At 44.5% G+C, this 13,797-nt stretch overlaps 1 protein-coding gene across 1 annotated transcript in view; it reads right to left on the bottom strand.

Annotated features, from left to right (window-relative positions):
• Window positions 1-13,797, bottom strand: part of nes (lysophosphatidylcholine acyltransferase 3 protein nessy) — a 236,698-nt gene that overhangs the window by 86,424 nt on the left and 136,477 nt on the right. The window lies entirely within an intron of this gene.

Raw genomic sequence — 13,797 nt, 5'->3', positions numbered from 1 at the left:
ATTTCACAGACCTGTAGACTAGTACTGAGCGTAAGACAAAAGCAGCACTGCAGTGAGACCAGCAAAGCAGAACACAAATGTCACAGCTACCCCCATGCATAAACAACACATTCTGCATCACACATAAAACTTAATGGCTGCAAAAGGGAATGCAAAGATACCTCAGGTCTGCAAGCAAGCGTGCTACCCATTCCTAATAAAACCAAACAGAATGCCTGCTAATGTAAACCGTGCTTAAGCTGTCTCATTGGAAAGCATTCATAATGAAGATGAAGCACATGATTTCAGCTTGAAGCAAGCTGTGTGTGTGCAAGCTGTGTGTGTCTGAAAGTTAATAACCAATTATAAAAACCGTATACCAGCAAAGGGAAGACTAATGGGTTGAAAACGTCTGGCTATGCTGTATGGTTGGAGGTCTCTTTTACCAGAGACTGCGCAACATATTCAAACCAAGGTCTCTATACACAACAGTGTTTTACAATAGTATGTATACAACATTTGCAGTCCTAGCAAGCATCGAGAGATTTAGTTACATCTTGTCCGGGGACATTGGTCATGCAATCAATATCATTAGAATTAGTGGTCCCCAGTAGAAATGCAAGACATAAGGGGGGACATGGCTTTCGCACTGAAAAAAAATGGCCAAGTAGATTTTTTGAAAATGACACTTTAAGTTTCTATAACACTTTCTCCATTTGATTCTGAAATATCTTCAATGAAAACCATGTAGAAGTGGTCTAAAAATTTGCGTCAGCCAAGCTGGCAAAAATTTGTCCGAAAATCGAAAAAAAAATGCTTCAAGCCTCGCCACCTCCGCAATGGCACAGCCAAATGCCGCCATCTAGATCTCGTCAGATTTCTCCACCTTCAGTGATCTCCAGAGACAAGCACACAAAGCAAAAATGTTTGAAAGTTGCTAGTAGAGGGAACTCTGGCATTGCAATCATTCATAAAATTATGGTTTGAGCTTTCTGCTTGTGGTTTCGCTTATTACGCTTTATCTGCCTTCATTGGCCTACAAAATTTCAAAGCAATCTATACAACACGCATAATCACTACTAATTGCAGTGATCCTCCCTGTTGAGGTGGCCAAATCAAAATGCACTGAGTGTTTCATCCAACTGGCTTGCCCGAAAAATTCTTAAGGGGGTTCATGCTGTTTGTCGATGCATCACCCTTGGCATAATGGTTTCAATATCGGGCTTCAGTGCTAGAAGTCCTGCATTCAAATTCTGCGGTTATAAATTTTATTATGTTTATTTCATTCTTTATAATGGAGTACTAAACTGGAAAGGAAGACTTTTTTAAGTCGCGAAGCAATTTTAAAACCAGAAGGACCAAGTTTAGGCAAATTTATCTGCTAGCCATCATTCCCATGCTGGCTGAACTACCCTGCCTGCAGCTCCCATAGACACTAGCCCTCCAGTACCCTCCGGCATGAAACTCTCATGGTTCTGAGGTCTCAAGACCGACCACGTCCGCCACGTGGTGTTAGCACACTTCACTGCTGGTCAGGCGCTTGCTCTGCAGGGGCATCGTCTGCTCATTGTGCCTCGGGGCCTCTCCACGACTATGTCAAAATGGGCGCAACACAGTACTGCGTTCACACTCGTTCAGTTATCACGGATCGGCAAGCTACTGCGCATTAGTTTAGCAGTCATGAGTGCAAGTCTCTTATGGCAAAAAAAGAAAAGCTAAATCAGCAAATTACACAGAGCATCACAGACACCGCAGAAGCCCAAACGATCCTTTCATTACCAGACGTCTCGGACCCACAAGCACATCTTGCACTTGCACCAACTCCTCAGACTCGCAACAAAACATTTTGCGCATCAGGACCTCGGACTGTGCTACCAAGCGCATCAAGCGCATAGTTCTCACACCCTGCGACGAAGCACATAGTGCGCCGACTACTCATGCCCTGTAACGACGCCCATCGAGTGCCGATTCCTCGGACCTGTGATCAAGCCCATCAGGCAACGATGTCTCGGAACCTATGGCCCGTACAACACCACATGCTGACTCCTCAAACCCGTGGCTAAACATTTCACACATCGGCACCTCAAACTGCACGACCAAGAACATCACGCACCGGTTCCACAGACCCCACAACTCTCACTTTTGCCATTATTTCGTTAAGGGCCCTACACTTGGGGCATTACATAAGGGGTGGTAGAAACACAAAATCACAATTTATGAGGATGACCAAGTTGTAAAAAACATTGTGACTGCATCAATGGAGGTTGATGTAGTCATAGCTGGGATGCTGTATGAAAGGTCATCCCAGCTGGTTGCTGCACAAAGAAAGAAGAATGAGGAAAAGATGACAGTAGGCGGACAAGCGATGCTGACAGCAACCTGTGAGAAGTGATATGCATGAAGGTGGTGATATGTAAAGGGGACGGCTTGAGGAGGCCATAGAAAAACATGAAATAACAACAGGCTTGCAATACAATGGCAACAAGAAAGAGACTGCAAGCTAGATTCTACATTCAATGAACATACGCCAACTTCATAAGAGTATGATGAATGTATAAACATAGCCGCTCGGTTCTGAACAGAATCAATGGCATTAATGAGGTGTTCGTGGTGAGGGTTCCAGATGGGTGCAGAGTACTCGAGCTTGGGCCTGATAGGGATCATTTCAGCTAACAACTTCATGTGGTGGGGTTGTGAGACAAACAATGTTTCAAGAACCTCAAAGTCCTGTTTGCAGGTAAGATTATGTTAGTTACATGCGAACGCCAGTCAAAATCAGAAAAAATTGTCCCGCCTAAGAACTGGTAAAAGTTAATGGTTTCTATGGGTACAACAAGAACTATGTTGAAAAATTTTGGGTTATGATGGCAGGAAATTTATATTACTTTGCATCTGTTTGGGATTAGAACCATTAGCCAATGGCTTCACTAGTTTGGAATATTGTTTATGTCATCTTGCAAAGATATGTCGTCATTAACATTCAAAGTGGTTGGTAAATAACACAGTGGTGAGCAAACATACGAATTTTACAGGCAACATGCAGAGGTGGGTCATTACATACACTAAAAAAAGAAGAGGGCCTAGTACGGAACCTTGGAGGACACCTGTGGTTACAGCGATTTGATTTTACACCGTGTTATTAGCATGCATGCGGTGCGAGCGATTCGTCAGTAATCATTTTATCCATGCTACGACGTCAAGATGCAAGTTCAACTTAGAAAGGCTTACAATTAAACGCTTATGGGCTACTTTATCAAAGGCTTTAGAAAATCAACAAAGGCAACAATGGTCTGGGTGTTAATACATTTAACCCTCTATATAACAAAGCTGGTAAAATCAGCAATTTGCTTCATTATATCACAATTATGTTATATTGAAATTCAACTTTTTATGCAAATAAGTACAGTCGCCAATGGATATTTGTTATGCCAAAAGGGCTGCAAAATGTTTCGAATTGCCGGGAAACTGGAAAAAGCAAAATTGAACAAGAAATAATTTATTGTTGAATTGGCGAATCAGCAACGAAATACACAGTTTCGTGCCATGCCGACGGTATGTTCACATTGCCACTATGAAGTGAAGCTAGCAGCGCTTTCATGTCTGCTCCTTTGAATGGTCTGCTATATAGGTAAGGGCGGAATTTTGCTGTAGCCCAAATGATGGCGAGGCATTCCTTTTCAGTGATAGAATTCTTTCCACTTTTGAAAGCGATCAACTAGCATAAGCTATCATCCATTCAAGTCTGTCTTTCCACTGGACAAGGACGGCACATAGGCCTAAGCTACTGGCGTCAGTGTAGATTTCTGTATCAGCGTCCTCATCATAGTGAGCAAGTACCGGTGGCGACTGCATGTGTCGTTTGAATTCTTGAAATGCATCAGCCTGCGGCGTTTCCAACTTGAACTCAACATCACATTTAGTTAGATGTGTCAGTGGCTCAGCAACGCATGAAAAGTCCTTGACAAAGCGTCTGTAGTAAGCACACATGCGAAGAAATCCATGCACTGCCTTCTTTTCAATGGGCTGCTGGAACTTTCTAATGGCAGCTGTCTTCTGCAGGCCGAGCAGACTCCACATTTGCTGATGACGCGGCCAAGGAATAGAAGTTCATCGTAAGCGAAGCGGCACTTTCCCACCTTCACAGTGAGTCCTGATGTCTTGATGGCCTCTAGTACTGTCGTAAGCCGCCTAAGGCGAGTGTCGAAATTTCAGCCGAAGACGACGATGTCACATAATTAAACAAGGCAGGCCTGCCACTTCAATCCTGCTAACACCATGTCCATCATGCGCTAGAACCTTGCAGGCGCCAAGCACAATCCGAATGACATGACCTTGAACTCGTAGAGGCCATCCGGCGTGATGAAGGTTGTCTTTTCACGATCTCTTTTGTCGACATCTATTTGCCAGTAGCTAGATTTTAGATCCATCAGAAGTATTTAGCATTGCAGAGCTGATAAAATGTGTCGTCTATCTGTGGGAGGGGTATACGTCCTTCCTGATCTTGTTCAGCCAACAATAATCGACGCAGAAACGTAGGGTTCCATCCATTTTCTTCATCAAGACTACAGGAGATGGCCATGGGCTTTCCAACAGCTGGATGATGTCATGCAGACTTTCGTCTACTTGTTGCCTTATAGCTTCATGTTCTCACGTCAAAACTCTGTAAGGGATCTGGTGGAGTGGTCAAGCGCACTCTTCGGTTACTACGCAATGCTTTGCAACTGGTGTTTCTCGATTTCTCCATGACATCTAAAAGCAGTCTTTGTATCATCGGAGAAGACTTCTGAGCTGTTGTTGCTTACTCACAGGGAGACTTGTATTTGTGTCAAAGTCTGGTTCATGAACTACTGTCATCAGGGTCGATGCAGCAGACTCATAGAGTACAAACACAATGCTGGTTTCTACAATTTCTCGACGTATGCGGTTGTTGTGCGCTTGTTGACTCCTAGCTCCTAGCTTAAGTTGATGCACAACACTTTCGCTTTTCCTCCGTAAAGTCGAGCGATTCCTCTTGCGACACAAATTTCACGATCGAGCAGTACACACTCATCACCCTCCGTGACGCCTTCTACATCTGCGGGCATTTTGGTGCCAACAGAAATGACAATACTGGAGTGAGGCAGGATTCTCACTTGACCTTGGAGCACCCCCAAGGCGTGTTGACTACCAGAGCCCTCCGGCGTTATCGCTTCATCTTCCCACAGTGTTATTGACATTGACTTCAGGTCGGTGATTGCGCCATGTTGATTCAGGAAGTCCATGCCAAGAATGGTGTCTCGTGAACACTACTGGAGGATAATGAAGGTGGCAGGGTAAGTCCAGTCATGAACCATAATTCTTGCCATGCACATTCCAGTCGGCATTATTAGGTGTCCTCCAGTGGTTTGAATTTGAGAGCCTTCCCATGCAGTCTTAACTTTCTTCAACAGGGCGGCGATGGGTTCACTCATGATGGCGTAGTCGGCTCCTGTGTCCGCTATGGCGGCAACTGCATGGCCGTCGAGAAGCACGTTAAGGTCGGTGGTCCTTTGTCTTGCATTGCAGTTAGGTGTTGGCATTGGATCATGGCTGTGTCGTGTTGACCTGAAGCTGGCACGTTGCGTCGTCAGGTCATCTTTCGCCGGTGTATTCTTGACTTTCAGACTTCATTGGGATGCCGTCTTCTTGACACGTCGTCAAGCTAGATCCTGAAGTGTTGTCATCGTTGGTGGAAGATCTCCTGTATTTCGACGCACAGCAACTGTATTTGCACCGGTTGCTGCTTCTAGTTTTCCGGATATCGACTTGTGGACCGGCCCTGGGCTGGGCCAGTGTATGGTCAGCACTGCAGTGAGAGGTAGCGGCCAGGTGACAGTGAATGGGGTGGTCGTCGAGAACTCCACTGAGTGGCAGCAAAGTTTTCGGCGATGTCACGAGGGCGCTCGCCAAGCTGTGGATACGGTGTGTTGACGTTGAAGCCTCCAGTCCCAAGTCACGGTATAGGCACTGGCAGTACACATGACCAGCTTCTCCTCAATGGTGGCAGAGCGGGTGGTGGTCGGGGGCACACCAAATGTCTGTCTTCCTCTGGGCATTTCACTGGCTAACAAGTGGGCGGGTTGGCGGCCAAAAGCATAGTAGTTTGGGAGAATTGGTATGTCATTACTTTTTTAGGCTTGTAGCGAAGCTTAGACGAGCAAAAAGGAAAGTGGAAGAGGCAATGAAAAGGAACGTAGAACAGGGTGAGCACTATCATCTAGCGAAGAGCTCTTGCTTGACACCCCTCCTTAAGTAGTAAACTTTTTTCCATTCCTGGATCGGTGCACCGAAAGAGGCGGGCCATCTCCTCCGGGAAGATCGCGGTGATCTCACTGGGCAGCTGCACTCGGGTTTCTAGTAGAGCTTGGGCTCGTTCTTTGCATACAACATTTGTGAATGTCTGTAGGAAGCCGCTCCAGAATACGCCCCACGTCGCTAAGGTGGCTTCTTGATTCTCAATCCATGTCCTGGCAGTGTCTTCCAATCCTAAAAAGACCTGTCACAGCTTGTCATCACTGTTCCAGCTGTTAAATCTAGCAACCCTCTCGTACATCTCCAGCCGGCTTTACAGGTCCTCGAATGTTGAACCGTGGAATGCGGGTGGCTCCCTTGATTGCTGCGGCACGATCTGTGTTGGCAACACTGGGGCTGTCATTGTAGCTGCTGTCGTAGCCGTGCGCTTCCGGATCTTCTCAGACAAAAGTCCATGCTCCTGGGGCAGCCCTTGCAGCCTGCAGCTATCTCACTGGCCCTTGGCGACAATAGTGTTGTCTTCGTGGCTCGATCTTGGCTCACGGCTTTGCGGGGCATTCGGTACATTAACGCACTACCCAGCACCTCCGCCAGATGTTACGAAGTAGAGATGGTGAATAATGCAGTGGCCAATCTCTGAATGATGAAAGTAACTTTCAATGGGCGAACTTGCACTCACAAAAACAGGCTACACTCAAAGCACAGCGATAGTGGCAAACACACTCTGCAATTGTCAAAATGTGATCTAATGGTCAACATGAGCCATCGAAAGTTCCAGAGTAATCGCCAGCACCCATGTGTCTTCTAGAAAGTTCTACACAATTTCCGTCGCACATGCAATCAGATTACACAAGCTTTGGTGACAACAAATAGCAGCTAGAACCATCGATAACATTCAAGAAACTTCCGATACGTGTGGGTTCGTCCCACGCTGGCCGACAACATTTGTTAGACAGTGAAAAGCAGTCACCCAAAAAAAATAAACAAGTACATGTGTCAATATAGCCCATGGGCTGCGATGGGATCTTGTCACAGATGGACTTCACATGACACTGCTCCGCTTCGGTGGCTGGTCTTTTATCAATGCAGCTCGCAATTTGAGAGGTGCACTCGCAAGCAGGTGCTTGTATAATTCAATCATTTGACCATCTGCATCTGTGGAAGTTTTCATTTATTATTGTGATAGCAATTATGTGGACACTTTAAGCAAATTGTTGCCCGTCATCATAGACTTGAAGTTCTGTATATATTTAGGTATAGTCAAACCCACTTATAATGATACTGGTCTTAACAATACACCAGTTATAACAATGAAAAACTTCTGCACCGTGAACTTTTATGTTTTCTATGGGGAAATAATCTGCTTACTACAATGTCCTCATGCCGCATTATTGGTTATAACAATGAAGTCTGGCTGCTGGGTGTCCGTGCTGAAAGGTAATGGAATGGAAAATGCTTGAAAAGAAAAAGAATGTGAAATGCGAGCCACTACACGATCGCCCACCACCTAACTACCACCACGCACTTCTTGGCGCTAACTTGTCGCGTCGGCAGACGGGGAAAAGGGGTGAGCATCCGAAGGAAGAGTAGGTGCTGCTGGCACACAGATGCATGCACACACACACACGGCCCGCATGCCTTCCAACGGTCGTGTCTCGCCGACTTGTCGGCGCCCCCCTAAAGCCTGTTTCCCATGCAAGCGAAAATGCTCGTGAATCCTGCCGCTGCGCCGCAGAAATCTGTTTCGAGCGGCGGCGGCACTAGCGGAGAGGTTCGGGCAAGTTGGAATTTCATCGCAGCGGCAGAGCGGCAGCACCGCTTCCGAACTCACTCACACACCTCAACACGTGACCAGTGAAGGACTAGTGCGGGAAAGCCTGTGCATAGGACGATGTTTATTTACTTGCTACACGTGGTACAGGCAACATGCCAAGAGAGCTTTTCAACGAATTGCTAATTGCTAAGCGCAGGATATGTATTTTTAAAGTAAAAATTTGAGAGGCAGGGACAAAGCAATGCTTACGTTGGTAGTCGCGAACTACCGAAACTGGCTGAAAGTTTCGTGTTTTTTGCCAGCAACATTGCTATTCGCAGCGGCGGGAAACGCACAGCGGCGATGCATGTGAAACGAAACCTCTCAAAAAGCTTCTCGCTCCATTCGCTCAATCGCTTGCATGTGAAACTGGCTTAAAGCTAAGAAGCCTTACTCTTCCTGGCCCTTTGGCGCCGTCTGCAAAGGTCTTCCCATGTCTGATTTTGAATGTCTCTGCGGTTTGCACTCATGCTAACAGTTGCCACACAAGCGAAGCGCAACATTAGCTATGGTGTAAATTAATGTCCATGCTGAACAGTTTCTGTGAACAATTTCTTTTTTAAAACCTGTATCGGGATTTTGGTTGAATAGTCTGATCGCATCATCGCGTATCCTGTCATTGTATTTTCGTGATTTCTATTTTTTACTCATACCAAGCGTACTGCTACTAATCATTTCATGTATTAATTCTGCTAGATTTTTAGTATTTTCCGTTGTATAAATTACTTGATTGTGCTTCTTTTGTATCTATATGTATGCCCTCCTTGCAACGATCTCTTGTGAGATTGGCAGTATTCCTAAAAGAATGAATAAACGCTATGCGACTTTCATTCCCCTGCTTGAGTGCATTCAATCTGCGCTCTTTCCCCTGCAGAAAAGGAAATATTTTTTTCACCCTTGGCCCGCCTAACAAGGATTCAGCGGAATAGCCATTTCGCACAATAAATGCCGAGAACACGAAAAAACTGTATAAACTACAGCAATGTGGTACGTGCAAGTTTCGAAGGGCTGGAAAAAGTGACCTGGCTTCAAATCACTTCCGACTAGCAGCAGACAGCCAACACAGCACAACAAAAGAAGAAGAAAAAAACGAAGAAACGCAGATATTCTGCCGAAACGCACTAAAATCACTTGCTTCGGGCAGGTTGACAGCGCTCAGCGCTCTCTCATTGTTTCTCAAGTATTACACATTATAAGATATGATAAAAACACATGCACAAACAGCAGAACTTATTATTTAATGCTTCAACTCGCGTAACTCCGTGGAAGCTGCTCTAGGCCTCCCGAGCGCTGAAACTGGGAGGGCGAGTGTCAAGTGGCGAGAGGAAGCCTGCAAGGTGTTTGGGATGAGGCGATATATCACTATGCTTAGTTTTTTCAGTCCTGAAGAAACTAGTTAATTGGAACATTTTGCAGATTTTATTTCACTTTGATACCAAAGCAGTTTTGGGGGGAAATATTACAAATATGGTGAACAGCCCAAAATACTTGTAATCATAGAATTTACACCAGTAGCCACGTCGAACTGAGCAAAATAGTATCCATTGGCTTTTGTGTTTGTGCTATCGTTTGAGACTATTATTGTGTTTCTGGCAAGCATCATTATATTTGAAAAAGCAGCACTGCTAAGCTCGAGGACAACAGGTTCGATCCCCGGCCGCGGCTCCCACATTTTAATGGGGGCGGAATGCCAGAACCCCAGTTGTTCAAAGTTAATCCGGAGCCCGTCACTGCACCGTGCCTCTCAATCATATAGTAGTCTTGGAAAGTAAAACCCCGGAAATTATTCTGAGAAGTTTGCTGAATCATGCGTAATGCATACACCATAAAGGGAAAAATTTTAAAAAGGCACCATAAAGGCAAAGTACTTTGTAAAGTTCTATTAGCGTGCTCGTCAGACTGAGTCGTGAAGATGGCTATTTGTTCGTGTTTCTCGTGGGGCCACAGAAAATCCGGTGTCGGCGTTGTCGGCATCTGTCAGCCATGAGCGAAAATTTCCAATAAAGGCAATAAATAAATAGACGTTAACCTGAAAATAATATTGCGGGCCTGAGATTCGACCCCAGGAACTATAGGTTGCAAGACCAGCACGTGAACCCATTCAGCCACTGTCTTGTTTTTTTTCTTTATTGCCGAATTAAGCCACTGTCACTCGATGGTGCACAGGCTCTTAAATGGGGTTTTATATGAATAAGTTTGGATGCGGCATTGCAAGTGCCTTCGATGCTGCGTCCACTTTCTCTTCGACAGGGTCCAGACAATAACAGCCTCCCATGATTTCCGATGCAAACGTAGCACGTTTAGGCTATCGTGCTCCACTCTTGAAGGGAACTTTACACGCCTTCAATTGTTGCTTTAGCTGTGATATGCAGTACTCACCCATGTTAATACTCATGTCTACTCACGCTCACTCACTCACGTTCGTATTCACGTCTACGAACATTCCTGAACACTTAAATTCATACCGTCATTCACACTCATATTCAGAGTCACCTCAACTCACAAGCACTCACTCACACTCACCCGCACTGAGTAACTCAGGTTCACGCTCACCTCCACTCACCCACGTTCACACTCACCTGCACTTGAACTCACAGGCACTCACTGCCGTTCACACTCCCACTCACAGTACTCAGTCACGTTCACACTCCCCTCCACTCATACTCCCTGGCACTCGCTCGCACTCACTGACGCTCGCTCGCACTCATACTCGCCTCCGCTCACAATCACTGGCACTCACTCACACTCGTACTTCCCTGCACTCAGACTCACTGGCACACATTCGCACTCACGCCTTTGAAATGAGTTCAAGTGAGTGTGAGTGAGTGCACTCACGAGTGAGTGCACCGACTTATGCTTGCCGCCTGTGACCCATGTTTGCAGCTGTTATGGCAGTGTCGTTCTTGAACGCTGACAGCTGCGGCTTGTTCACAATACGCGATCAGAGCACACAGGAAACATAGTTAAACAGTTAAACGAGTCAACACAATCAGAATCCAGATGAATGAAGGTGGTGGAAAGGAGAACTGGCCTCCTCTATTATAGTTTTCTCGGAACAGCTACGCCATCCCCCATTTTGGTTTTTTTTTTTTTCATGCAACCCAGTTTAAAGAATTATCAGCTATAACAATGGAATTTTCGTGGCACTTAAATATTGCTATAAGTGGGTTCGAGTGTATGTTTATGCTGGTGAGATTTAGGTATTTGTATGCTGGTGGAAGTATATGATGGTGAGACCCCACAAACGCATAAAAAAAGTCCTTGCTATCTAAAAGGTCCATTATGGGTGTTATTTGCTTTATACATTACCTCTGCTTTGGCAGCCAAAAAGCAAGGCAGTATATTCAAATAAAGAAATATGACATGTTCTATATGTTACAAGAAACACTAGTTAGGGAAATGAGGCAGTAGTTTAATGGCGAGTCTGGCACCCAATTAGTAAACTGGGACAACCTTCCCTACCTTCCATGAATGTGGCAGGCTGCCAGGACATAATGAATGAGGACAACAAGGTCAACTATACATAAGAAATGTGCTCAATATTTCTGTACCTTAAAAGAAATTTCTCAACCGTGGCTGACAATAATAATTTAATAAAATAGGCTCTGTATCAGACCTAGTTGGTAAGGCGACCATCTTAAGGAGACACTAAACGCAAACGCTAAGTCAACATGGACTGCTAAAATACCATTCCAGAAAGCTCGCAGTGCCTCTTTTTGTGACCAGAAAAGACTAAATTTATGAGAAAATTGTGTCTGAAGGGTCTGCACACTTTAAGTGCAATTCAATTCACCCGCCTCCAGGCGGGGTGTGGTGACGTTACCACCGTTTACTGCCTTTGGTGAGTAAAACGGCACCCGACAGGTGGTGCTACAAGTTTCCTGTGCAAAATGCAAATGCGAGCCATGGAGAAACCGACCCATGACGGAGCATTATATTCGCCGCTGCAGCTGCTCTTGGTCAAGTGGTGTGGACTATTTGGGCACCCTGCAACATCACATGGACGTGGAATTCTCTGCTACTTGCAGTTTTGCGTGTTTTGCAAGCCACAAAATCAGTGCAGCCCAATGCAATAACAAAAGCACAGGTGGTGAAGAGTGGAGAAAACAAAACCTTTCGATCGCCTGCGTCTTTGCCAAGGCTAGCATCAATGAGTTTCTTTAATAAAAATCAAATAGAACTGGACAAGCAGCATTTTCTTTCGTCTTATAATGCAATACAATGGTCTTTTTATTATGAGTGGCTGATTTCTAGTGACATATTTATTACGAGGAGTGCTTTCATCATCGGGGTAGCACTTTAATGTCCCGAGGGAGTAATCGTGAGCTGCATTTACCTCAATTTCTTTATTACTATAGCTTTGTTTGCAATAATTTTGATGCCTTAGACATTCCAGAGCACTAACCTATCACTTTAACTTGGATTAATATTTGCCCCTAGTGTCCCTTTAAGGAAGATACAGTACAAATAAAACAGACAGTGGAAAGAATGAGGACATATAAACACTCTTTATGTCCTTGTTCTTTTCGCTGCCCATGTTTTATTTGCAGTGTACCTAAATAAATGCTTTAAGATAATTTAATATTCTCGACTATACAAGCAATTCTTTTTTGCTGAAAAAACTATCTTATGCGTTGTAGTTATGGAAGGAGCAGGAACCGGTGAATTAGACTGTGTGGTAAAAACAGACAAAATGGCAACGTTAAACATGTTAGTGCAGTTAGGGTATGGAAATATTTCACTCTTGTTCGAAATACCGATGTCCAGGACGATTGCACGTTCATAACCTACCAGAATTTGTTGGCACCGCTAGTCGGCATTTGAGGCAAATCTGAGTGAAAGAAGCTGTATTTGTACTGGCAAATGGCTGTCACACGTAGGCATAGTTCTACTTCGCAGCAGTATATCATTCCCTACGAGCAGGGGCTAGGTTTTTTTAGCCTATGACATGGCAGTTTTAGTGCTTTTGTGAACCAAGGTTTATTATAATTTGCGCAAACGATTATGAAATGTACTTTTTTAGCAGGTCATTCATTTTGTTTAGGAAAAGCAACCATTTTTTTTAATAGCGCAGTTAAAGCCTGATTTGAATGTTTCATAACGTATGACTAGTTCATTGTTTATAGCAGTGCAATTTGCTTTGTCATAGAGCTGAACAAATTTGTTGTGTATTTGATATAAAGAAGGAGCAAAAATTGAGAGTGGCATGAATTAATGTATGGTCACTTACTCCCTGGAGGAAATTAATACAGGATAAACTTTCAGGATACATAGTTAGCATGAGGTCTAAGATACTCTCCAAATCATCTGTAATGCATATTGTTTTCTCAATTAGCTGCATAAGGCTAAAGTTAAGGCATATGTTAATTCATCAGCTTCTCTGTAGGTCTTGCGTTAAGGCCAGATACACTAGACCAGTAAATATCGGCGTAACTGAAGTCCCGAAGCAGCAAGAGGCATGCATTGGGGTACTTTTTAATTCATGATGTTATTTAGATTGTTGGGAAAATTGAGATTAGCTTTGGGAGTCCGACAGCCTAAAAGGACTAGTCGTGGTGTGGTAGCCGTAAAATTGCAAGTTTGGGTGCTACATTCATTTTCGACCACAATAACAGTCAAATGCCAAGAGGACACTGCCCCCTCCACATCCTTGCCTGTCTTTGTGGAATAAATCAAAGTTGGGTAAGTCATACAAAACTTCAGTGTCAAAAGTATCCTTTGTGAGCCAGGTTTCG

This window comes from Dermacentor variabilis, chromosome 3, assembly GCF_050947875.1.
Source record: "Dermacentor variabilis isolate Ectoservices chromosome 3, ASM5094787v1, whole genome shotgun sequence".
NCBI classification, from domain to species: domain Eukaryota; kingdom Metazoa; phylum Arthropoda; class Arachnida; order Ixodida; family Ixodidae; genus Dermacentor; species Dermacentor variabilis.
Note: the sequence above shows the minus strand (reverse complement) of the source record. Positions and strands in the feature narration are given on the sequence as shown.